Source organism: Pistacia vera, unplaced genomic scaffold, assembly GCF_008641045.1.
Source record: "Pistacia vera cultivar Batoury unplaced genomic scaffold, PisVer_v2 Contig1021, whole genome shotgun sequence".
NCBI classification, from domain to species: Eukaryota; Viridiplantae; Streptophyta; class Magnoliopsida; order Sapindales; family Anacardiaceae; genus Pistacia; species Pistacia vera.
Genome location: NW_022195052.1, coordinates 104,486 through 131,993, shown reverse-complemented (window position 1 = coordinate 131,993; position 27,508 = coordinate 104,486). Strand labels below are relative to the sequence as shown.

The 27,508-nt window shown below is 36.4% G+C and overlaps 1 pseudogene; it reads left to right on the top strand.

Moving 5' to 3' along the window:
• The first annotated feature begins 11,048 nt into the window (after window positions 1-11,048).
• Window positions 11,049-27,152, top strand: LOC116122227 (annotated as a pseudogene).
• The last annotated feature ends 356 nt before the right edge of the window (window positions 27,153-27,508 follow it).

Sequence of the window (27,508 nt, the reverse complement as noted above, 5' to 3'; positions counted from 1 at the left end):
CGCTGTCTCTAGCATCCCTCGCTTCTAGTCTACCTGCAAAGCATCAACAATGAAAGGGTGAGCGCAATCACTCAGTAAGGAATGATCCGTTTATCTGTTAACACATCACTTATTATTATTTTTTTTTCATCTAGGGATACTTCCTCTTTTATTACTAATTCATATGCTTTTCATCATTTTATCCCTGGCTATATAAACATCAATGTGTACACACACTCCATATCTGACATAACATCTAAACATCTAAATGAGTATAATCATCTCATGATGTAAATAACATCATAACCATGTAATGCAACTAAATGCATATGAAACATTTACATCTAGCCGATCGGACCTTTCTTAGCATCTTAAGCACTTCATATCATCTAGCCTCAAATTTGTCTAGAGCATACACTCGGAGGGCGTGCTTACCGTTATTTAGCATCTAAAGCATATATTCATCTTTCCTCAACCGGTATACGAGGATATGCTTACGCGTTTTCCATCGTGTCTATATGCATCTCTGTCATGTCTATTTGCATCTCTAACATCTTATGGCATGTAAATACATATTTTGGTGAGCTTAATACTTTTAATTCATCTAGGATTATCAACCCATTTCATTACCTCTTGCTCACATACATCATCTTAAAACATGTATTACATTGCATCTTCATGCCATCCATAACATTAATCATGCATTGACATCATGACCATGTATATCTTCAAAGATCAATAACTAATGGGTAAACATTAGTACATGGCATATTACATATACATTAATAATCAATTCATAATCATAAGAATTGATTATGTTAAATCTTAAACTTTAATAACCAGTTTATGCTTCAGGCCATTTTCATCCTTTTCTCAAACGAATTGGCTCTTGGCATAAACAAAAGTTATAGGTCTGTGTCTTAGCTTTCTAATGCTTCAAGAATAATCATTTCGATTTTTATAACTCAAGTTATGGTCGAAATACAGAAGCAGGGTTAACAAAACCCTAAGCCCATTAAATCCGAATTTTCATATTAACTATGCCACACAATTCCTATTGACATTAACCAATAGGTTACTGTGGATCAAATAAACTCCCCTTAATAGTCTTAACATCTTAAAGGAAGTGTAAAATCTCATTTCCATAATCATCCATTATTGCTATAACATTGTGAGCTAATGCAAACAACCATCAACACTTCAATAGCAACCATTCAACACCATGTGGCCTCCAATACTACAATTTTTGCCACAATCAGTATCCACCCTTCATTTTCTTCAATCAAACATAACACTCATAAAACATAAGAGCAATAACTTCATGTATAATGAATTCAAGGCAATAAGTAGAATAAATGAGTTCAACTACACTTGCCATCACTAATTCTATGCCTTAAAGCCTTAATTTAAGGTTTCATAAAAATCTACAAACCCTAGCATAAACCCTAAGTCATGGAGGTTCTTCCTTACCTTTTTAAAGACTTCCCCAACAAATCCTTTGCCTTGACTTCTTTTCACCTTAATCCTACATATATAACATTATACCTCAACATCTACTCAAATCTTCAAATTACATCAAAACTAAAGTTTTTAATCCTTACCTTAAACCCTTCAAATTGAAGACCAAGGCTCCTATCTTGTTCTCCTTGAAAAATTATGCAAAACTCCTTGAAAACCTAGAGAAAGAAAGCTTGTTTCATGGACGATTTAGAGAAAAATGGAAGAAATGTTGAAGAAAGGCTCTCTCCTTTGCTTGAACGAATTTCATCTCATTTATGGGAAAATATTTCATTTATTTTCCAAAATTATGCAATTGGCCCAATTATTTTACTTGTATAACTCATAAGTCCTTAATTCTCATATAAGGGCATTTTGGTCATTTCACACTAGACATAATTATTACTTAATTAATGCCATTAAATGCAATGAAGCCTACCATCCTTACTTTTTCAATGCTTATCCATAGGCAAATAACCATTTTGCCCCTAAGCCTCTTTATGGATAATTGATTCATACCATTCCAATGAATTGACTATTTTGCCCTTAGTTAGATTTTATGCTTTTTAACATAAAATAACATTTAAAGGACCTATTTTGAGTTAGGAACATACCTTTGACATCTTGGGTATTACATAGCAAATATGAACGAAATTTATCAAAAGAAAAAACCACATCCAACAATTCTTTTTCAGTGGTGGTGTAATTCAATTGTGCATCAGTGAGTGTTTTGCTAGCATACTGACTTACATGCAACACTTTGTTTTTCCTCTGTCCTAACACTACTCCTAGTGCAAAATCACTTGCATCACACATCAATTCAAATGGTTGTCCCCAATCGGGGAACTGCAATAATAGGTGTAGACACTAATAACTTTTTTAGAGTTTGAAAGGCATGCATGCATTCATCATTAAAATCAAAAGCAACATCTTTAATCAATAAATTGCAAAGGAGTTTAGAGATCTTAGAAAAATCCTTGATGAACCATCTATAAAACCCCGCATGCCCTAAGAAACTTCGAACTGCTTTAACATTGGTGGGTGAAGGCAGCTTCTTAATCATGTCCGTCTTTGCTCGATCCACTTCTATTCCATCCCTTGAAATTCTATGACCAAGCACTATTCCTTCCTAGACCATGAAGTGGCACTTCGCCCAATTGAGCACCAAGTTAGTCTCCTGAGATGGCTGCAAAACAAAAGAGAGATTAGATAAGCAATTATCAAAGGACGAACCAAAAACAGAGAAGTCATCCATGAAGACTTCTATAAACCATTCCACCATATCTCCAAAGACTGACATCATGCATCTCTGAAATGTGGCTGGTGCATTACACAACCCAAAGGGCATCCTTCGGTAAGCAAATGTGCCATAGGGACAAGTAAAAGTCTTCTTCTCTTGATCCTCAGGAGCGATGACAATCTGATTGTATCCTGAATAACCATCCAAGAAACAGTAATAAGCATGCCCTGCCAATCTCTCCAACATCTGATCAATGAAAGGAAGTGGAAAATGATCCTTCCTTGTCACTTCATTTAATTTTCAGTAGTCAATGCACACTCTCCAGCCCGTGACTGTCCTAGTTGGTATCAATTCATTGCTCTCATTCTTTATCACTGTGATACCTCCCTTCTTCATAACCACTTGCACCAAACTCACCCATAGACTATCAGAAATAGGATAAATTATTCTAGCATCTAGAAGTTTCACCACTTCCTTTCTCACCACTTCCTTCATCGAAGGATTCAATCTTCGTTATGGTTGAACTCTAAGCTTGATATCATCCTCCATGAGTATTTTATGCATGTAAAAAGATGGAGAGAAGCCTCTAATATCTGAAATAGTCCATCCAATTGCTGATCTGTGTTCCTTCAACACCCGAATTAACTGTTCTTCTTCCAATTTGCTCAACCTTGAACTGATTATTACTGGGAAGGTTTCTGATTCCTGAAGATACACATATTTGAGGTGGGAAGGTAAAGGTTTCAGCTTAAGCTTTGGAGGTTCTTCCTTTCTTTCATTTTCCTTCTCTTTTTCAAAATCAAATTCCTCAAATTCCAGATCTTGGCTCTCATCAATTGGCTGAAGTGCTTCCAACAATCTAGCACATTCGTTCCTTGCCGACTCATCTACCTCTATTGTTCTTAATTGGGCAATACACGTTTCTAGAGGTAGTTGTGGAGTGTTCTCTTCAATGACCTCCGCTACTAGTTTATCCACCATATCAACACTAAAGCATGAATCCGACTCGGATGGAAACTTCATAGCTTCAAACACATTGAACATTACTGTTTCATCTTGAACCCTCAACAGTAACTTTCCTTCTTGCACATCAATGAGTGCTCTTCCCGTGGCCAAGAATGGTCGATCCAAAATAAGAGGCATTTCCTTATCCTCCTCCATGTCCAGTACAACAACATCTGTTGGAAAGATAATCTTGTCCACCTTCACCAACACATCTTCGACTATACCCCTTGGAGGTTTGATGGATCTATTTGTGAGTTGCAACGACATGGTTGTTGGCTTAAATTCACCAATTCCCAATCTCCTGAAAACAGAAAAAGGCATTAAATTGATGCTAGCACCTAAATCACATAACACTCGATAAAAGGTAATGTCTCCTATAATGCAAGGAATAGTAAAACTCCCTAGATCTTTGAGTTTCGAGGGTAGCTTCTTCTGGAGAATGGCGCTGCACTCCTCCGTGAGCATCACTGTTTCCTTATCCTCTAACTTCCTTTTGTTAGATAAAATCTCCTTGAGAAATTTCACGTAGCTCGGCATCTGTTGCATGCATCTGCAAAAGGAATATTAATATGCAATTTTCTAAATATTTCAATGAATTTGGAAAATTGCTTATCCTGATTATTTTTCTTCAGTCTCTGAGAAAACGGAACAGGAGGAGTGTGATGTACCAATTCTAGTGGTATCTCGCGAAATGGCAATTTCTCTTTCCTTTGTCTTTGCCTCACTTCCCGTTTTTGTTCTTCTTCCCTAGAACTAGATGGTTTCTCTTCAGCAACTATCTCTTTATCAACCTCCTCATTAGAGTCTTCCTTTTTCTCTCCCTTTGATGGACTTTCTTCTTCCCTTGATTTTTCCAACTCTTCCAACACTGTCCCACTTCTTAGAGTTATCGCATTTGCTTGCTCACGTGGGTTAGTCACTGTGTTGCTCGGTAGTGAGCCCTGTGGTCTCTCATTTAACTTATCAGTCAATTGACCCACTTGTACCTCTAAGTTCCGAATGGACGCCCCTTGATTTCTGAAATTTGTTCTCATCTCATTCATAAAACATGTGGCCTCCTGCATAAACTTTCCAAACATGTCCTCCAATTTTGTTACTCTTTGCTCTCCTGATTAATTGTTCACCCCTATTTGGTTGTTTGACAATGCTCTTTGGTTCCATTGATTGTTCTCCTAATTCTGTTGATTCTAATTACCCCAAGACAAGTTCAGATGATTCCTCCAACCAGGATTATATGTGTTGGAGTATGGATTGTTCGGTTGCCTTTGATTTCCTGCCAAGTAGTTAACCTGCTTCGATGTTGATGCTGAAGCAAACGTGTTCCCACTTGACAGTCGCTACTCACGTGATTACTTGCACAAAATTCACAAGTTAGTTGAGGTGCTTGAATGGAATTTACCTGCATACTTCCCAACTATTTTTGAAGTGTTGTCAACTAGATTGAAATGGTTGTATATGCATCAACTTCATGAAGACTCATAGATTTCTTCGGTTGCACCCTCTCATTAGGTCTTTGATAATTGTTGCTTGCCAAAACTTCAAGCAACTCGTGAGCTTCTTCCGAAGTCTTATTCTGCAGTGCTCCTCCCAAGGCTACATTTACCATAGTTTGCACATTCACCATCAATCCGTTATAAAATGTTTGGACTTGTATCCAAACTGGCAACCTATGATGTGGACACCTCCTCAGTCTTTCTTTGTATCTCTCCCCAGCCTCATACAATGATTTCGACTCTTCCTATAGAAATGATGTAATATCATTTCTCAACTTTGCCGATTTTGCTGGAGGAAAGAATTTGGTCAGGAACTTTTGTGCTAAATCATTCCATGTTGTAATCGTTCCTATTGATAATGTCATTAACCATCCCTTAGCTTTATGCTTCAATGAAAACGGGAATAGTCTCAATCTGATGGCGTCATCTGACACTCCGTTTGACTTGAAAGTATCACAAATCTCTAAAAAGTTGGCAATGTGTAGATTTGGATCTTCCTTCAGATCTCACCTGAACTGTACCAACTGCTGGATCATCTGGATGATTGCCGACTTTATCTCAAAGTTGTTGGCTTGTATTGCTAGTCTAGTTATACTCGACCCACTGCCATCAACTGAGGGAACTGAAAACTCCCTTAGTGTTCTATTTTTTGCCATCTCTACAACTATGACTTCTGGTTCCACTGTAGCCTCTCTTTTTCTTCTTTCTCTGTTAAGTCTTCTAGTGGTTCTTTCAATCTCTAGATCAACAGGAACCACTGGTTGACGTCTTGCTCTTCACATAAACTACACAAAAAAATAGAAAAAGTAAATCACAAACCAACCTAAAAGAATAACAAAAATTAAACAAATAATAGTTAAGCAAAATAAAGCTCCAATCTAGCTAACATAAGAAAAATTTAATGTTAACACAAAACTCAATCACTGGCAACGGTGCCAAAAACTTGATGCGTTGTTACTACAACATGCATAAATAGCAAGTGCACTAGTCGCACGAAGTAATAAAGTGATGAGTGAGTATCGTTCCCACAAGGATTGGTTGCTAAGCACTAGGTTTTCTACTGTTTTCAAGTTGGAGCAATCGAATTTGTTTGGATTAATGGGAGAGAATTAAACTAAAACTTAAAACAGAATTTGCTAAGTATTCAAAACTAAATTGTGAAAACAAGGGTAAAATCAATTCAGACAAACAGGTAGGGTTTTGACTTCATTTGGACTCTATGGATTAAACCTACGGATTATGCTATTTCCATATTCGCATGCATTGATTGTAAATCGAATTCTCTAAATTGTGAAACATACCTTCTCAGGCTATGTTTTCCTACTTTTCCCTATTAAACTTCCGCACCCAACAATTTGAAGATTAAGAGTTCTAAGCTCATTAAGCACATAGAATCCTAGATTGATTTCATTGATTCTCAAATCTATCTCTAGCATTCAATACTACAATGGTGATTACCCAAGAAGCTTAACATGACTCATTTCTCAATCTCATCATGTTCATCAATTAAAAGCAATAAAATCAGAATAACCACACAATCCATGCAATAGCATATGAAAATAACAAAAATCATTTACTCAATCCATGAAAATCTGAATTACATCAAAACCCTAACCCAAAATGGGTTAGTTCATAGCTAAATCGACACAACAAGCAAGAAAATCGAATAACTCATCAATCAACATATTGAAATGAGAGAAAAGACAAGAGATCTCTCCTAGTTGAAGAGTCCACCAAATTCAACCCCAAATCTTCTCACTTTTCAACCCAAAAATTCGTCAAATCTCAACCAGGAAAGATGAAAATAAGTTGCCATAGACTAAAAACGACCACCTTCTCAAAATGGCAAAGTTTTTCTTTTAAAGTTTGCCCAAAAACCTAAGACTTTGCTAAAAATGAAATTGCGTGTTTTAAAGAAACTGAAATTTGCAGACTTCGCCGTGACGAAGAAGGAATCTCGCCGCGGTGACAAAGTAAAAATTAACTCTCGTGCGTAACTCCTTTCGCCGCAGTGAAGAACAAACTTCGCCAAGGCGAATCTTCATGAAGAATTCTGAAATTACAAAATTACCCTCCGCTTGCTTATTTGCTTGATTCTTCAATCTTCGATGCTCTCCCATGGGAACAAGCTTCATAGTGCTTTGCTCTGCTTCAGAACTCTCCCAACTTCTGAGATCCGCTTACTTCTGAGTCTAGAAACTCCAATTCGCTCATTAGTTGTTCAAAATATCCATTTTGGCCTGAAACACAAAATGTAAAGAATTAAGTAGCAATTCAGGCATAAATGAACTAAGAAGTATCTAAAATCCGGCCTAAAAGCCTAAATAAAACAGTATAATTCTCGAATTATCATAGTGCTACCTGGAATTTCAACAAGACTTTGTGGTTCTTACACTAAGGTAATGTTCAAGTCGAAAGATACATTTCTTTATGCATGTACATTGTTTGGACTTTTTTGGCATGTGTTTCTTTTAATTTATGTTTAACCAAGTGGGGGATTGTTGGAATTTGGTTATTTATAAAGTTAAAAGAAACTTTTGTAAGTTATTTGTGAAACAATACCTGCAATTTCAAAAGATAAGTTGTTTCATGAAATAGTATAATATCTCAAAAGGCATTCATGAAACAAATGCAATCAAAAGATAAATTGTTTCATGAAATAATGCAATGTTTCAAAAGGAATTGTTTCATGAAATAATGCAATGTTTCAAAAGGCATTGTTTCATGAAACAATGCAATGATTCAAACTCTATATAAAGACAAGAAGGAAGTTATTTTGATAAATACATATAAATCAAAACAATCGTATCTTCCTTCTTTTTATTCTCTATCTGAACTTGCTAAAAAACCCAAAAAAAAAAACATTCTCTTATTTATTTGGTGAATTTTCATTATAACTTGGTGCAGATTCACAAAAAACTTGTCATATCCTGAAAACTATTTGCATTAGAAACCCACAAGCAATTTAGAGGGGACAAATATCGCTTTTTGGAAAGCTTAATCTTACGTGTTTCAAGTCTCTTCATTGAGTTTTCCCAAAAAATCTAAGTAATATCCATTTATTTTATTTTGGCCTTTTAGATATTCAGAGGAGTCACAAGTGTCTGCTAACTCATAAAGCATATGGTAAGCATTTATTCAAAGAGAGTGACCAATCAATTAACTTTTATAAATTTCACCTAAACAAGATAAAGTTTCAGATGCAGCGGGTGCACTGCTTTCTATCTACAGACCAAAATGCCTTTCATATAATTCTTTAGAATCTTTTTTTTCCCCCTGAAAACTTGTCAAAAATCAAGGAAATGATTTTTAGCCTCCCCTAATTGATCTTCATCTCCCACTTTCAAATTTATTTTTTATTTTGACAAATTTAACCTTAATTTAAATTACTATAAAGAACATTTAATTCTAAATACACTCATACTGATTAAAAGAATTCCTTAATAGTCTGATACCTTTAAGCATATAATGAGATGCATAGACTATAAAATTCTAGTAATATTTGCGGATCCACTCATTGCCTTCTGATTTTGGGCTTTCTTATGTTGATATTGTTTTAAATGGGGAACTAAAAATTTTACGGATGGTGGGGAACTAAAATTTTTGTTAGTGTTTTTGTCATCTTATGATCCTGCCTTGTGTCCTACACAATATTTTCCTTAACTGCCAATGTGGCTACTCTCTCTAAAGGTGAACACCTTCACAAAGTGTGAACACGTTAGAATTTGTGTGGTCACAATGCATTTGGTAGATATTTTTCTCAATCACACATCACACACTTGTTTTGCTTTTTGGACAATACTATTCCTTGTTGATATTCTATTATATGCTTTTTCACTTGTCCACTTTCAATTCGTTGAGTAAGAAAAGTTGTTTTGCTTTTGGTTGTGGTCCTAAAGCTCCTTTTGCAAAAAGCAAAACACAAAAGTTTATTTTAACTTTATTGACCCCTAACATTTTATGCCTTGTTCTTTATAGATTCACATTTTTTTGGTGTCTTCCTTAAGAAACATATTTGCCTCTGATTCATCACTGAATATCCTCTAAGGTTTTCGTATTCGTCTAAGGTTTCAAATATGCTTTGGTAGGCTTAAAATTACCCTCTCTTACATTGTCTTTGTTGTGACGATTTTGGAACATGGTTCCGAGCTTCGTCTAAGGTTTCTCATGGGCTTTGGTAGGTTTAAAATTACCCTTTCTTACATTGTCTTTGTTGTGATGATTCTAGAACATGGTTCCATGTTGATGCTTAGATGTGTGCAAGCTGCTGTTCTGAAGTTTATCCTTCACTGTTGAAACTTGAGAAGAGCTCAAGTGTGACCTGGTGGTCTCGTGTGTGAAGCTTGCTATGGTGGCTTGAAGTTCAACCAAAAAAGAGAAGATTGATGTGTTGAAAACAGGAAGTGTTTTGTAACTATGCTTTTCTTTCTCTGTATTTGAACTCATAAGTTTACATAGTGGATTTGCTTCTTTTGGACTTGGTCCCATGGATGTAGGCATGTTGCCAAGCCATGTAAAAATGAGTGTATTCTTTTCTTGCTTTAATGGATGTTTCATTTATGCTTTGAACAACTCTTGTGCACAATATGAACAAGCAACGCATTCTGCATAAGTTTTAATCACTTGGTAACCTCTTTAAAACTTTCATTTGGTATCAGAACTTGTTCTGAAGAGTTATTTTAGTTGATCCTTGCTTGTTATTTGTGCTAAAATCTTGATATGGTGTCTGTTGTATTTTTGCTTTTTTTTCACGTTTTTCTGTAATTTTTTCTCTATAGACCTTATGTGACCACCCCTTGTTGAATCTTTTTGTTTGTGACCACCTCTGCGTGTGTGTGACCATCTCAATTCTTAGTGTGACCACACTAACTGTTTTGTTTACCATGAGTTTGTTTAATGAAGGTGGGTCTACTCATATACCACCATTGTTGGAGAGAACCAACTATCCTTTTTAGAGAACTAAGATGTGTGCCTTCTCAAAATCAATTGATGAAAAGGCATGGAATGCTTGTGTTATTGGTTGGAAAGAACCACAAGTTGTCGGTGAAGGTAGTAGTAGTAAAGGAAAACCTGTACATCAATGGACCAACGTTGAGTTAGAGGAGTCTAACTTTAACTCAAAAGCTTTGCATGTCTTGTTTAATGCTATCAGTTTTAGTCAAATGAGAAATATTGCTAACTATGAGACTGCAAATGATGCATGGGATAGACTCCAAGTTAAAAATGAAGGAACAGACCTTGTTAAAAAGACTAGACTCGGGAGATTAATTGCTGACTATGAAAATCTTATTATGCATGATGAAGAATCTATTTCTGATTTTATAGCCATTTGTGTGATGTTACAAATGAGTGTTTTGCTTTGGGTAAAATCTATTTTGACGTTGAACTTGTCAGGAAAATGTTGTGTTCCTTACCCGAGAGATTCATGTCCAAGGCAACCTCCATTGAAGAATGTCGTGACCTTGATGTGATGCAGTTGGACGAACTGATTGGATCTCTTCAAACATATGAGTAGAATTTGATAAGGTGGAGTAAGCTTAAACCAGGTAATGACCTTGCATTTAAACATACAGTTGATTCTATTGGTCTTGGCAATATTGATTTGGATGATTTGGCTGAGGAACAAGTTGATTTGCTAACAAAGAATTTTGAGAAAATTTTTGAAAAAATCACATGTAGCAAGAAAAGGAAAACAACCTTTTGATCGGTCTCTTCCTAGTGCTTTTTCTAAAAAAATTCAAAAGAAAAGTAACGGTTTCAAATGCTATGAATGTGAAAGGTATGGCCACATTCAATCAGAGTGTGTGAACACTCTAAAGAAAAAGGGTAAAGCAATGGCTGATATCTTGAGTGTTAGTAATGATGGAGAAAGAGATAGTGAGGAAGATAAGTCAGTTGAGAATGATAACCTTTTAGCTTTTATGGTTAATCAGGAGGATAGCAAGAGTGTGTCTTTTGATAACTCTTGTGATGTATAAGAAGAGCAACAAAAAGCTTATGATCAAATGTATGATCAATGGTTGAAAATGGCTAAGAAAGTGTAGTCTCTTAAACCTAAAAACTCAACTTTGTTGGAAGAAAAGAAATAGTTGTCTGGTAAAATTTTGTCTTTAACTATTGATTTAATCAGCAAAGATTCGTTGTTGGAACGAACTTTAAGTGAACTAACTGAGGCTAAGGTCAAAGTCATTGTTGAGAAGCTGAATGCAGGTACAAGTAAGCTAGATGGAGTGTTTAGCCAAGGAAAAATGTTTGGATATAAATCTATTCTGGGATTCACTCTAGGTGTTAGCACCTCCAAACCTAGTATGACCACCTTTATCAAAGCGAGCATTGCAAAACCTGTTGTGACCACCGTAGTCAACTTAGATTTAGCTCCCAAGGTTTTTACTGCTCTTTTTGATCAGACCTTGAAGGTAAAAAGATTCACTCTAGTTTGTCATTTTTATCAAAAGAAAGGCTACATCAGACCTAACTGTTTTAAACTCATTTCATATTTGAAAAGATGCATTGGAAATCATGATTTTAATTCTATAAGGTCACCACTTCAGTCTCTCATGTCACCACACCCGAATATTTTTTCCAAAAGTAGAAAAGTGTGGAGACCCAAGCTTAGTGCTAATTGTCTTGTTGCCTATACCTCATTGCCTGCCTATCAAATTGATAGTGGTTGATCTAGACTCATGATAGGTAACAAATCTTGATTGGCTGAGCTTGAATGCTTTAGAAAATGGTCATGTTACCTATAGAGATGGTCATCTTCATGACTTAGTTGAGGATAACATCATTTCCCTTGCACAAGTTAACTCCAACTCTCAACTTGCTAACTTGTCTACAAAAGCTTTAGACTTGCAAACTTTTGTGAATTTAAGGAAGTCCATTGGATTGATTCAACTTAAGTAGTGTTTCTGTCTTTATTATGAATGAATGCCATGAGAAAAATTTCCAAGATTTTATTGTTGCAAGTATTCCTGATTAGTGTTGATGTATGAGAATTATTCTTGTCTTGTGTTAGCATACTGTTGTGATGTGTCCACCTTGTGCTTTCATATCTAAAAGCATTTATGACTTTTCTCTTCATGAGTTTTTATTGCTTGACTTTGTCACCATGTGAAAGAGCTACCTTGCTTGTAGTGTGAAAGTCATAAATGAGTAATCTTTTAGAATGTAGAGACTCCTATGTTCTTGGAAGATCTAACATTTAGAGGGCTACCTCCTTGCAAGTGTGAAAGCTACACTTGGTTGCTTTTGAGAGTATTTTTACCCATTGCTTGCCTATTCAAAGAAAAAGAAGTAAAAAAGAATTTCGATTGCTTGAAAAGAAAAAGGGCATGAGGGAAAGAGGAGTTGAATGAAATGAAATTGACCAATGATTCATGCTTCCCTTTGAGGACACTTCACACACTTATGACAAAGAATCCTTGCAGTCTTGCTCTTGTATGATTAAAGGAATAATTGCTCTTGTTTGTGAAAATGGCTATGTTGAGAACATTCATTTGCATTCCCAACAAGTTGGTGATTTTTTATGTCACATTAATCTTTATTACTTGCCTCCATAAAACTTTGTTTAATGAAATTGATCTCATGGCATCTTTGTTTTTCCTTTTTGTTCAGTGAATTTGAATAAGCGTCTCTTGTCTGCTGCCTTTGTACCTATGTCACCACTTTGAGAGCCTATGTTATCACATGCTTGTTGTTTTGTTCTCATTTATTTTGATTGTGCTCACTTGAAGTTTGATGTTACCATTTTATGTTTGCTTGACTCTCTGTGTTCACTTGTATTGACGGTCACTACACAATGCTTTAATTGGTTCATTTTTGTTTATATGTTTCTTGTGTGCTCACTTTGACACTTGCATCATCACATGACTGCTGATTCGTTGTATTTTTTATCAATATTTTGTGTGTGCTCGCACTGCATGTGATGTGTTCACCTTGCCTGTGCCAAGAAACTTCCCTCCAAGAGATCCAGCAAACTCAGAGGGGGAGTAGGCATTAATCTTTTCATTGAGCTGCTTCTCACTTGTGAAAGTGATCACAACTGCCTTGATTGTGATCACATTGAAGGATTTTTTTTTTTTTTTTTTTTTTGTTGAACTTTAGTTTGTAGTTAAGTTTGAGTTGCTGAACTTATTTATCTTTTTTGTTCTACTGTTTTTTATTAACTAATGCAGTTGTGTTTTGTGTAGTAAATTTTGTTTATGCTTGTCTTCTAACTGCATTTTCTTTGTGTTGTTATTTGCTTTTGAATACTTGCTAATTCTTCTCTTGATATGAAGATAACATTCTTTTCAGTCCATGTGTGACTTGAATTGTCCCCTTATGGAAATTGATTGGTAAATTCATTATGTATGTTGGATTAGTTACCAAGGGGGAGTATACTAAGTGAGGGGGAGTATTTTTAGTTCAATTTTTGATCTTGCAAAACTGTTTTTAATTAAACCATACTAATTATGTTTTGCTTGTTGACCTTGTTTCATACTTATCTCCATGCCTTGATAATTATGTTCTTATGAGATTAAGTTTTGTCTCTTGTTGATTGATTATTGATTTTTTGAGATAGGTTTGTGAATGAAATGATTATGCTTTGTTCATAAGATTGATAAAGGGGGAGATGGTTAGTGTTTTTGTCATCTTATGATCCTGCCTTGTGTCCTGCACAATATTTTCCTTATCTGCCAATGTGGCCACTCTCTCTAAAGGTGAACACCTTCACAAAGTGTGAACACTTTAAAGTCTATGTGGTCACAATGTATCTAGCATATATTTTTCTCAATCACACATCACACACCCGTTTTTCTTTTTGGATAATATTATTCCTTGATGATATTCTCTTATGTGTTTTTCCACTTGTCCACTTTTAATTCATTGAGTAAGAAAAGTTGTTTTGCTTTTGGTTGTGGTCCTAAAGTTTCTTTTGTAAAATGCAAAACACAAAAGTTTACTTTAACTTTATTGGCCCCTAACCCTTGATGCCTTATTCTCTATATATTCATACTTTTTTGGTGTCTCTGATTCATCACTGAATATCCTCTGAGGTTTTTGTATTCATCTAAGGTTTCTCGTATGCTTTGGTAGGCTTAAAATTACCCTCTCTTACATTGTCTTTGTTGTGAGGATTCTAGAACATGGTTCCATGTTGATGCTTGGATGTATGCAAGTTGTTGTTCTGAAGTTGATCCTTCGCTGTTGAAACTTGAGAGGAGCTCAAGTGTGACTTGGTGTTCTCGTGTGTGAAGCTTGCTATGGTGGCTTGAAGTTCAACCGAAGAAGAGAAGATTGATTTGTTGAAAACAGGCAGTGTTTTGCAACTATGTTTTTCTTGCTTTGTATTTGAACTCATAAGTTTACATAGTGGATTCGCTTCTTCTGGACTTGGTCCCATGGATGTAGGCATTTTGCTGAACCATGTAAAAATGAGTGTGTTCTTTTTTTGCTTTGATGGATGTTTCATTTATGTTTTGAACAAATCTTGTGCACAATATGAACAAGCATCCCATTCCACATAAGTTTTAATCACTTGGTAACCTCTTTAAAACTTTCAATTTCTAATGCAAGAAAGCTTTAGATAAGAAGGGGACCAGTTTAACTTTTGTTTACATATATGGATTCATTCATTCATATGATGTACATCTATCCTGTATAACTATTTTTATGGATATGAATAATATTGCCCATTTCAAGTTGTCGATTATATACTAGCTAAGTGGCATTACCATTATTTATATATCAATGCTTGATTGACAAAAGACAATAATTGGAAAGAGAAATTACATGAACCACTCTGAGATTAAACACCCCTCTCAAGGAGATTTGAATAATAAATTTCTATCAAAAAATTTAGCACAATAGTAACACTAGTTTTTCTGAACTACCTCTAGGTGGTCGAGTGGTTCGATATAGAGTCTTGGGTGTATTACTTAAGAGATCCTGAGTTTGAGACCCTACTTGGTTGCTAATAGGAGTAGCTACTAGAGCTCTTACTCGACTGATAGTTCCAAGGTCCTAGGGAATTAGCTGAGGTGCAAGTAAACTAGCCCAGACACCCCACTCATTAAAAAAAAAAAAAAAAAAATTCTTCTAATTCTTTTATTGCTGATGGTTTTGGTGTACAAAAGGGTCTTGGAGGGGTATAAAAGTGGTGTTTGAATTGAATGGATCTAATGGGTTTTGTTGGTTTCAATTTACTAATACTGTAGTAACTATGATTGTACAAATTTTGCTTTAAGAATGATTCTGTCTTATAATTGAGATAGCTAACAGACTAAACACCGACTAAATCACCTATGACCAAGGAACACATACCCGCAAAGACATTTGAAATCATTTATGTTGTAGATTGAAGGGCAACACCAATATCACAAATAAACCTAAAACTTTATTCTTGAAAACGAATCAAGAGTACTAATTAGTTAGTAAACAAGATAGGATAAGGAGGGGGAAGCAAATTCAAACCTCAGCTTGGGTGTATTACTCAAGAGGTATTAAATTCGAGTCCCTCCATAGTTGCTAATAAGGTAGCACACAGAGCTCTTACCCGACAGTATTTTTGAGGTCTTAGAGGTTAGTTGAGATGCACGTAGGCTAGCTGAACACCACACGTCTTAAAGAAAAAAAAAAAAAAAAAAAAAAAAAAAAAAAAAAAAAAAAACTCAACTCCATCCTAGTTAAATTTCGTCACCTACCCACTGTAGGTTTTTGGATTGTTTATGCAGCAAAAATATAAAAAATTTCAATCACAAAAACCATAAGACCAATGATCCAATTACGGATCTACATCAATTTAATACAATAAAAATATTTAAATTAATTTAAATGTCATACCAACGTTTGGAGGCTCCTCCGATTGATGTGATTCACTCCTACTCCAAGTTAGGAATGAACTCTCGGTATCCACATGAAGACAGGACAAAGGTCATTGAGGAACTATTAGGCTAGGTAATTCACTCAACTACAAGGATAAAAATCTGCAGAATTTTTCTTGGGAAAAAAAATTCTTTCTCACAAAAGGTGTTTACATTTTGGGAGAGAAAGAGAGAGGGTGGCTAGGGTTTTTTTAATAGAATGAATTATTTCATTTTAATTTTAGTTGCACTTAAATAGTGCACACTAAAACCCTATTCCAAATTGGAATAACCATCTATTCCAATTGGATATTGGAATAGATTACCCTTGCAACCAAACATGGCATTTTTCAATTCAAGTTTAAAAACCAAATTTGAATTCACATCATCAATATTAATAATAACTATTAATATTGGATAATATCCATTATATTTCAATGTATAAATATATATATACATATAAACTAAATATTTAAATATATATAATCTCACTAATTTAGTTTCCTCATGAAATTAAATTTAGGCAATAACCTCAGTAAATTTAATTACAGTGTGAAATTACCAAATTGCCCTTTCATCTTAAAAGACGAAAATGCCCTTTCATCATAAATGATGAAAATACCCTTCTCATGAATTTTATTCTTAATCTTTCTTCTATGTGTGCAACTCGAAGGCTTCTCATCATATCGGTAGTGAATCGTATCACTATTGACAATCAATCAATCATCCTACTAGACACAGACCAAGATTGGCCTCTAGCTAGGCATCATGGCCACCCGATAGATTCGGATTCAGCGAAACTGCTATCTATCAACGATATAGTTATCGTGCAATCCAATCCTTTCATCATCTATTATCTCATCAAGGCCGAGGCATAGAAGTAGTGTCAACCTCGAATATCCTTGATATCATGATATTCGGTTATTGGACCAACGACCAGAATATATTGGATTGAGCTACAACTCAATCCCACTATGGCCATGGATTTAATGGCGTTGCCATCTACCGAATTACTCAGTGGGATAATTTCTCCCATACCCAGGAGTGATGAATCCTCTGTCAATCCACCATAGTCTCGATACATTCCTCGATTTAGTCAATCACTATCATACTGATAGCTCTGAATAGAACTACGTTGGGCTAGTGTCAAACTACACTAATAGATGCGCAAGACGCTCCAGTGATTTCAAGTCTAAGGATCACATGCACCACCATTCGTTGGAGGATTTGTTCCACAAACACTAGGGTAACCATCTATGTGGAATCCTCGGTGGGTTGGCTCGGTGAACTTGCCTATAGCAAGCACCCATGTGCTGCACCAGGTTATCACCAAACAATCTTGACAAGTGAGATATGTCACTACCTTTCGATAGGGTCGTCCAACACTATGATAGTCTTACCGTATTATCTGTGCCCTAGGTCAGGATAATACTGGGGCTATTGATGTTTATAGAATGACCACCATATGTGCTCATAGGGTACTATCAAGATTTTAAACACTCGATACCCTCGTCATAGTTCTACCATCCTAAAGACATATATCATTTTCTTATACAAATATAATTAGATCACATGATATAGATAGATGCATTTATTGATAATAAAACATGATTACAAAGAGTCAATTTACAAAATAGGATTGGCTCTAGGGCACCTACTCTAACACCCACCTATCTCTCTAACTTGATATTTCCCTAAACCTTTCTTTCTCACTTCTCTGATTACACCCAGGTAGCAACTTCTTCTCCCTTCGATTTTCACATTCTCAATTGGAGACAATCTCACCCCTCTTAACTTGCTTCTATATGCTCCATTCTCTTACTTTTATACAATTCTTTTTTCTGTAACAATATATGCAAATCCCTGGCATTTTTTAAGTATTGTTGTTTGTGAAAGCTGCATGATAGAGTTTCAATTATAGTGTATTATTATGCATGTAGATATCTAACCTTTTCAAGGCTGTTTCAAGAACATTTGTGACCCTAGGCAATAGTTACTTTGGGGGCCTTCTAATAATATAAGCATATATTAAAAAAATTATTTCAAAATTATTTTTCTTTCCTTTTGAGATGCAAAATCACTGGGAGAGGTGGACGGCGACCTATGAGCTAACAGGGTTAGGTTGGTGGGGGGGTTTTGGAGAGTAGATGTTGGAGAATGATGAGTGGTGAAATGGGTGATTTTTAATGCTAGGGTTGACCCGAAAAGGCTTGAGAAGTTGTGGCCCAAAAATTATCAGTGGCTGGTGAGTGGCGGAGTAAACAGATGAGGTATGATAAGGGTTTTGGTGTGAGGGCTGAGGGGAGAAAGATGGTGGTTTCAAGGAAGGCCAACGACACCAGGTACATGCCAAAAAGTCTGAAAATGGTTGTGCAATGGAGTTGGGTTGTGAGATTTGTCGAAAATCAGCCAAAATTGAAGGCTATCAAGGCTGGGAAAACACTTGGGAAATGATAAAGTGATGATTCCAATCAATTTTTGTGAGAAAATCAGCCGAAATTAGCTCCAAATGGCTGGCAGTGAAAGAGGGCTGGAGATGATTTATGTGAATATCAAATTTTGGAATTGAATTGGGGGTGAGTAATTTAGGACATGTAAATGACCATTTTAGCCTTTCATTGTTAAAAGAAATTCAATGTGTTAATTTATGGGTGCAAATTGGAAAATGTAAATAGAGGCACAAACTTGCTATTTCGTCAAACTTGGTGCGGGAATATATGTAAAAAGTTTATAATAAATTTTGGCCTTTTTGGCTTTTTATTGGGCCCCTTGGGTTGGATTGGATAAGAAATTATACACTATTTTTATTTTTGTAATATATTCAAAAAAAAATTATAAAAAATTTGGGCCCCTATTTTTTGGGGGCCCTAGGCAAGTGCCTCACCCCTAGTTTATAGCAAAATAAATATTTGATCAATCAAAATAAAGAAAATTTTCAAAGAAAATCTCAAGCTTAGGAAATTACAATTTCAAGCATGATAAGAAATTACCCAAATTATAAAAAACTTGAAAATATTTTTGTTCTAAATTTCAGTTAACACCCATCCAAAATCCTTAAAAGTTTCAATAAAATACACAAAGTTTTAATATAATTATGGGTAAGATCAATGGAGTAAAAATAGAGTGATTGGAAGAATAAATGAATAGAAGTAGTTGAATAGGAGGAAGAGAGGAAGTGTTAAAAGCTCTATCTTCAAGTGGCCAAGGCATCCCAAGGAAGTGAGCAAGTTTAAAAACCCTAGAGGCAAGGCATAAGGCTATAAACGAGTCAAGCCGAGGCAATCATGTGCTTGATCTCAGCTCGTGAAAAATATACAAAACTCGAGCTCGGTGAACTCTAGTAACCCAGGCTAAAGCTTGAGCTCGAGGAAGGATGTCGAACACCATGTGCTCGAGCTCGAGCACCATGAATTATTTGGCAGCAAGTCAAAGACTCTAGTAATAATAAAAAGAGGAGGATTTCTGATAATTTTTTGTGTTTATATTTAAATTACAATTTTATCCTCTAATTGAGAGTTAAAATTCAAATAAATGAGGTCTAAATATCACTTCCCTCTTATGTAATATGCGCACATAATACTAGCAAGGTACAAAAAGAATTCCAGGTCTCCTAATAGACAAATTTCGAAGGGCTAGGAAAGAGGTCCAACCTTAATGTTTTGGGCCACGTCCTGCCAATGGGCCACTAATAAGAGTGCTGCTACTATGTTCCATGGTTGTCAAATCGTGCATCGTATCATGTATCGAAAACCTAATTTTTTGAATCGTATATCGTATCGTATTATACGATACACCTTTTTCAAAAAAAAAAACAAAAAACAAAATTCTAAAAATTAATATCATCCCTAAGATTATTTAACGAATTTTGTGATCTTATTGTCTTTAAATTATAGTTTTACATAATCAAAATTAATCACAAAATTAAGAATCTATATCATTTCCTCTCAACCATTCATATCATTTCCAAGATCAATATCAATATCTATATCTCCACTTGTGTTATTATTATCATGCAAAATAGGCAACACATTTTCCTCTTCACTTTCTCCATGCAAAATAGGTAAATTTGGGGTGAGTTTTAGTGAATCAGGTTGGGTGACCCGAATCCAGTTTGAAAAAATTTTAAGCCTTCTGCCTAAATTAATAAAGTCGTATTGATTTGTATCGATATTTTTAAGGAAACGAGCTAATACGTATCGTATCGTTGAATACATATCAATATATCGAAAGGTTTAGGATACACTCTCTGATACGTATCATTGACGACCCATATCGAATCGTATCATAGAATACGTATCGCGTATTGTAAGATACTAATAACCATGCTATGTTCCACTTAAACCCTCTCTAAATCCCATCTGTCATTTTTTAGAATTAAAAATATATTTTATCTCGGACAATCAGCGCACAAACCCCACCTTAATTAGGTTATTGGGCAATGGACATTATATTCAAATCTCACATGAAGTCCGAACAAAAAAACAAAAAACCAAAAAGAATTGAGCATATCAGCATGGATAGACCCATATATTGATGATTGGGGTCTGGTGATCCCGTTCAAAATTTTTTTTCTTCAATTTAGTTTGGTTTTTTGTTTCGACTATCTAGTATTTGTATTAAAGTTTTTAGATTTGATCTCAAAGTTATTGTAACGCCCCACATGAGGTACGTAGTTATTGTTTCCTCTTTCGCTCTTATTTGCGTTGGTTTTTGGTAATATTGTTTGACTGAGTGTTGTGTTGAATGCTTGCCCTGAAATTGGTTGAAAATAGAAGGAGTTTAGTGTGCCAAACTTCGCCGGGGCGAAGGAGAATCTTCGCCGCGGCGAAGATGTGTTGAAACCACGAGGAAAATCTCTGGACAGTTTCGCCGCGGCGACAGAAGTTTCTTCACCGCGGCGACAGGCCGATTAAAATGTTTGTTAAGTTTTAGATATTTTCTTCCCTAAGGGCAATTTGACCATTCTACCCCTAATTAGCAGGAAAAGTGGGGAGTAATTGTAAGGATTTTTCATGGAGAAATGTTGATATGGGGGTGAGTTTGTAAAGAATCAAGGATATAGAGGAATTCCAAAGAGAGTAAGGGCAAAATGGGATGCTTTGGTATAAATTTCATTAAAAGGAATTAGAGTTAGCAAACCCCATTCTTCTTCTCAAACACAACTCTCCATTCTTGTCCTCTCAACTTTTCTCTTTTGATCAAGGGTTCCAAGGGGTTTTTGAAGTGATTTGGGGTAGAAAATCACTAAGGCTTCCTAAGAGAAAAAGTCAAGCAAAACAAGTGAAAGGAAGAGTTGGGTGAAGTCTCCCATAACAAGGTAGTAAACCCCAACCAAGTTGAGATTTAAGAATTTTCTTGATTAGGGTTTTGACAGAAATGATGTATGTATGTGATTACATGTGATTGCCATGTATGAAGGCTTAAATAGAGATTTTATGCCTTGTGATTGTTTATCTTTGCAAATATGAGAAATGAGTTGTGGGTTGGAAAGGTAGTTTGAGTGGAATTGAAGGGGATTGTGGATCCCTTTTTGGAAGTGCTTTCTTTGACAGGTTTTATGGTTATGTGAAGGGGTTTCTCCCTATTTTGGATGGTTAGAAAAAGTTTTGAATCATTGCTATATTAGAGTTTTATAGTGCACATGAGTTGTTTGATGAAATGCCTAAGAGAGGTTTGAGTATGAGTAGTGAACCTTAATTCTTGCAACATTGCATGTTGGCATTTCATAAGTGCATTAGTGGAGATGAACCATCCATAGGCACTAATTGTGCATTGAAAAGTGAACTAAGAAAGTGTAGGAGCTTGTGTATGCAATTACTCTATGAGTAGGAGCTTGGTGGATGAATACTCTAAGGGTAGAGAGAATGAAATTGCTAGAATAGAGTGATTAGAAGAGTAGAATAGATGGGTGATGCTTTGTGATCATCACCGATAGTTATGGGAATCGGGTTGATGCTTTGTGATCACCACCCGAATAGCCCTTAGAGATGGGTCGATGCTTGTGATCGTCACCCGATGAGTAGTAGAAACGGGTGGATGCTTTGTGACCACCACCCGGTTAGTTGTTAGATAAGTGGGTTGATGCTTTGTGATCACATCCAACATTTAGTAGAAGTGGGTTGATGCTTGTGTCCATCACCTGACAGCGACTAGAGTAGAGAAGAGTTATGCTTGGTGATCGTTACCCAAAAGTCATGAGAAACGGGTAGGTGCTAAGTGGTCTCCACCCGATAGTTAGGAAAACCGAGTAGGTGCTTTGTGATCCCCACTCGGTAGTCACTAAGAACGGGTTGGTACTGTGTAAATTCCACCCGATAGTCATGGAGAGTGAGATGGTGCTATGTGAACGCCATCCGGCCGTACCTCCGGTAAGATGAGGCCATGATGTTTAGTAGAAACAGATATAGAAACAGAAATAGTATAAGGAAAGAATTACGTGTGATTCATACGGGGACAGACAGATAGAGGGTTTTACTTATTGAGCATTATTTTGTGCTCACCCCGTTATTTTCCTTTGTGGATGCAGGATCTACGTGTTGATGCAGTCAGAGGGGCGTCGGCAAGCGAGGAGCAATAGCTACACTGTTTCCCCTATTTTGTCTTTTAAAATGAATTTTTGTAAACAGTACTCTTTGTGTATAAAAGACATATGAATTGAAATGAAAAGAAAACTTTGGGCCCAATTTTCTATTGTTATTATACATGCATTGTACTAGTTTTCAGCAGATGTTACAGTTATTTTTCCTATCTCAAAGTTATTTTTCCTCTATTTTTATATTATATTATTTTAAATTTGTCTCCTCTAAAATTAAGGCATCAGTTCTTGATTTGGCTTCTTTTTTTTTTTTCTTTTTTCTGTCTCTCTGTGGTGTGTTTGAAAGAATGAGTTTTTGGGTTGTCAAGTTTTGAATTTTTAATTAAATTACTAGATTTTGGATTTTGAGGAAAAAGGAAATTTCTATAAATGAGATTTTGCATTTTACTGGCATGATTTAATTGTGCTTATATGCTTGAACCTGAAGTCCACTTAATTCAATTCCATCATTTTCCTTAGGAATACATGCTCTATATGCTTGAAATATATAGACCATAACTACTAAAAATGGTTGCTACACATTCTATAGGCCAGTATTCACAAGATTGGCTTGTCTTTGACTGAGCTAATGGTTGGATGTTAATTATGGCCATACAGTCAGGATATTCATCACCTGCTGAATCTGGCATCAGGGAAGACCTGGGCTTCTCTGTCGCGGCAGTAAGTGTATTTATTCACTAATAAAATTAAAGAAAAAAGTTTATAGCATACGATAATCTCTTTCCTCTGACTGAATGATTAGGATGAATAGTGTTAGTTATCATTTCTTTCACTAATCACTTCTCTTCTCACGCATAATGCCACATTTTGGTCCATATATAACATGATCATCACATATCTCTTCAATTTTGGCATATAGTATTCAGTTTTTGGTTCCATGCTAACAGTTGGAGCTAATAGGCTCATTAATTAATATGGGAAGCTGGCAGACCTCATCGGTCAAAGAGGAGTAAGTTATTTTATTACACTTTAACCTCTATGTTCAAATCTGAAAGCTTTTTCACCTCTCTTATTGTTGATTGGTCAACTTCATATAAAGCAGACAATGTGGTTATCCGAATTACTCTTTATCATTGGTTGGCTTGCAGTAGCATTCTCAAAGGTTTTCTTGCTTTTCCTTCTCTTTTGATGGGGTGTGATCTAAAGAATGCTTGGTTGCTGGATCTGGGAAGACTTTTAACAGGGACTGGAGTTGGAATTATTAATTGTGGTAATTGTTTCGAATATTTCTGATTGCTCATTTACATTGGCGGGTATGACAACAGTTTCATTACTTTTAAATATAGATTGAAATTATTTGGTAATTGTTTTGAATATTTTCTTATCAAGGATGGTGGGTACCCATATACATTGCAGAAATCACACACAAGAATATTCGGGGAGGATTTACAACGACAAATACGGTATATTCAAAATAAATATAGATTCTATTATTGATATAACTAACTATTTACAACCATATACCTTGTCAAAGATGCAGTTCATGGTGACTTGTGGCTTTTCACTGATGTATTTCCTTGGAACTGTTGTTTCTTGGCTCACATTGGCTCTAATTGGTAATTTCTTGCCATTCTAAACTTTATTGCATTTAATCCTCGTAAAACTTTATGTATAAGAATGTGTTCATATCTCTGTTTCATTTCAATTCAGGTTCTGCTGCATGTCGATTGCAAGTTGTTGGTTTATTGTTCATACCAGAGTCTCCTAGATGGCTGGTGAATCTATTTGTTATTTTCTTTTCAGGCAATGTAGATATATTTTGAAAAATATGTGGAGTTATATCTTCTTTTTACTTAATGAAAATGTTAAAAACAATTCAATGAACATCTAAAATTTTCTACAGGCAAAGATCGGTCAAGAAGAGGAGTTAGAAACTACTCTACAGCTTTTTAGGGGATAGAATGCTGATACTTCCCAGGAATGAGCTGGTATCAAAGTAATTTTTATTCCAACTTGTTTACATTAGTTCAACTTCAATGGCAGGGAAATACATTTTGGAAGATTTTAGAACAAGAAATGAGGATCATACTCCTGTACAGGATTATACTTTGACAGGAAATCAGAAGTTGGAATTTTTTACCTATTCCAACTAAGATATGCTTATTCACTCGTGATATGTCTTTAGTTTTTTTCTACATGTACATAAGCCCCTTGCCTTGTATATGTGGAGTTTTTCCTCTTATCCGTTTTATACGTATATTTGAATGTTCAGGTTGGAGTTGGACTGATGGCCTTGCAACAATTAGGAGGTACAAATGCCATTGGATACTATGCCAACTCCATATTTGAAGAAGCAGGTAAAATTATAACATTTCATATTGCTTAAAGTTACAAATACAATTGAAACAATAACAAAAGCCTTTTTATTCGTGACAGACTTTTCAAGCACCGAGGGACTGTATCAATGGCTATACTTACGGTACTTGACTCTCAAGCAAATGTGAGATTCTAGTTTTCAACACTCATGCATGTGAAAGGGTTTTGCAGATTCTAGGTTCAGGAGCATGGAGTCTACTGATAGATAAATCTGGAAGGCGACCACTTCTTTTGGTAAACTAAAACAGGCAACTAATTCATCATAAGTAAGAAATTCAGTTGGAAAACAAATATATGGTTGTTGATGCGTGATTTTGACACCAATCAAACGCACGTGTGAAATGCTGAGCAGGCCTAGAAGACACACATGAATGTGAAAATGAGAGTAAATGCAATGGAAAACAACATTTACAGTGGTTCAGATGCTAAGGAAGCGAATCCTACGTCCACTGATTTTTGTATTAATGATAGAGGTCAGGTCGCGTTAGCGGACTGACTTACAAATGATTGTACAAGAGAGAGAATGCTATATATTTTCGAGAGAGAGTAGCTAATCAAAAGTAGAATGAGCCAATCCCCCAATTGAGAGAAGAGCCCTCAATTTATAGTGAGATGGATTAAGGTTATCATTACTAAATCTGTGAGTTGGTGGGATTATCCATGCAAATCCTTCTTTATGTCCCATTGTCCACCTTCTAGAGTGATTTACGCGATTTGGTGCAGGGATTGGACACGTGGAGTCACTATGGCTTCTGGCTGGTCTGGCGCACACCACTTTACTTACAGGAGTGTGCTGCTCACGTCAGCCATGCGACGTGGCTGTTTTTGACTGGCTGCAGGCCTACCTAAGCTCTGACTTTTGATACTGACTGAGTCTTGTGTCAGCCCTATATTTTTCAAGCATAACAGAAGTCTCCTAGTTTTTAAGGTTTGAGAATCGAACCTTGGAAACTACAAATGCCTTGATTTGATGTGTTTGAAGAGATGCTGGTCGATCTGATCTGATTGCAAAGGAGATTAAGAGGACATTCTCTCGCAAGCGACTTAGGAAGATCCGCGACCTCAGGACCAGCGACCTGGTCATGGGTACCTAGTGCTAGTGATGATCCCGACGTGAGGGAACTCTCGACCTGTTCTCACTTGGCAACTTTTTAGGACAAATGATCACGTTGCTTCGCAGCTGGTATCACATCGCTTCATGATTGACGTGAAATTGGGTCGAACAATCACGTCGCTTCGCGAACGATGAGACGTCTAGAGAGTCACGTCACTTCGCAACTGACGGTGAATGGTGTTTTTAGTAACGACCTCTTCAGATATCCGTTGCACCTTTTGCAGCGGGTGCATTAAATGAAATGCCCTTTGCTCTGGGAGACGTGTCTTATGCACAATAAGTGTCAACCATGCGCATTAAATGCAAGTCATGCTGAAACGACATTCCCTATCAGAGCATTAAATGCAGGTGCGGGCGCATTAAATGTGGGGGGAAAACGTACCGTCGCTTGAGCGTTTCAACAGAAGGGGATGACAATCTGGTTTCTTGAGGCGTGATGGTCACTCTTCCTCGTTGATTTGTGACACATGGTCGCGATCAACGGTCAGATGCATTTTCCTCCCAAACGTCGTTTAATTTCGGGAAACCAAAGCGTCATTTCCTTCACTATAAAAGCCCCAAGCTCACTTCAGGCAAAGTCACAGTATTTTCATTCTCAGAGAGCAAGGAACTTTCGCCAGTCTTGATTCTTGGCCTTTCAGAGTGGTGTTAGCTCGATATTCAGAACAGAAGAGCCAACCTTTCTCATTCCAAGAGGTAAAGATGATTCTCTTCTTTTATCTTCAATGTTTTTGCTTTCAATAGTCGCCATGTGATAACTGTCCGTTGGTGGCCCATTGGAGATGAAATACTCTCCGTTGGGTTGGAACCATTGGCGATGGCTCTTTTAAGTATTTTGTTAGGGTTTTTCTAGGTTTAGCAAAAAAAATCTTTCCTCCACGTCATCGTACAAAAATGTACGAAGACTGAATGGTACCATTTTGTTGCTTTTGCAGATTGCGAAATGGACCCCCATGAAGGAGCCAACTCGCCCATAGAGGATGCTCCTGCGGGCCCCCTCGAGAAATTTACTCGGCGCTTACCACCGACGAGCTGCAAAGGGTGGTTAACTAGTTCGCTGTCAGCGTAGAGGTTTTCTGCGATAGAGTGCATACTACCCGGGATCCGCCACATGGGATGGCCATGATCTCGAAGGATATCTTCAAGGGTGGGGGATTGATCCCTTTCCACCCTTTCACCAGGTCGGTCGTGATCACTTCGGGATCGCACCGAAGCAGCTCACCCCGAACGCGTACATGATCGCCATTGCTATGTACATCGCGTGTCGGGAGAATCAACTGGGCGAGCTAACTGCGGTTGAGTTCGGTTGTTCGTACGTCTTAAAAAAGAGCAAGGACAAGGATTCTTGGTATTTGTCCAAGCGAAACTCAATACAAGCGGGGATACATAGCTATCTGAGCAATGTGGGACCATACGACACAAAAT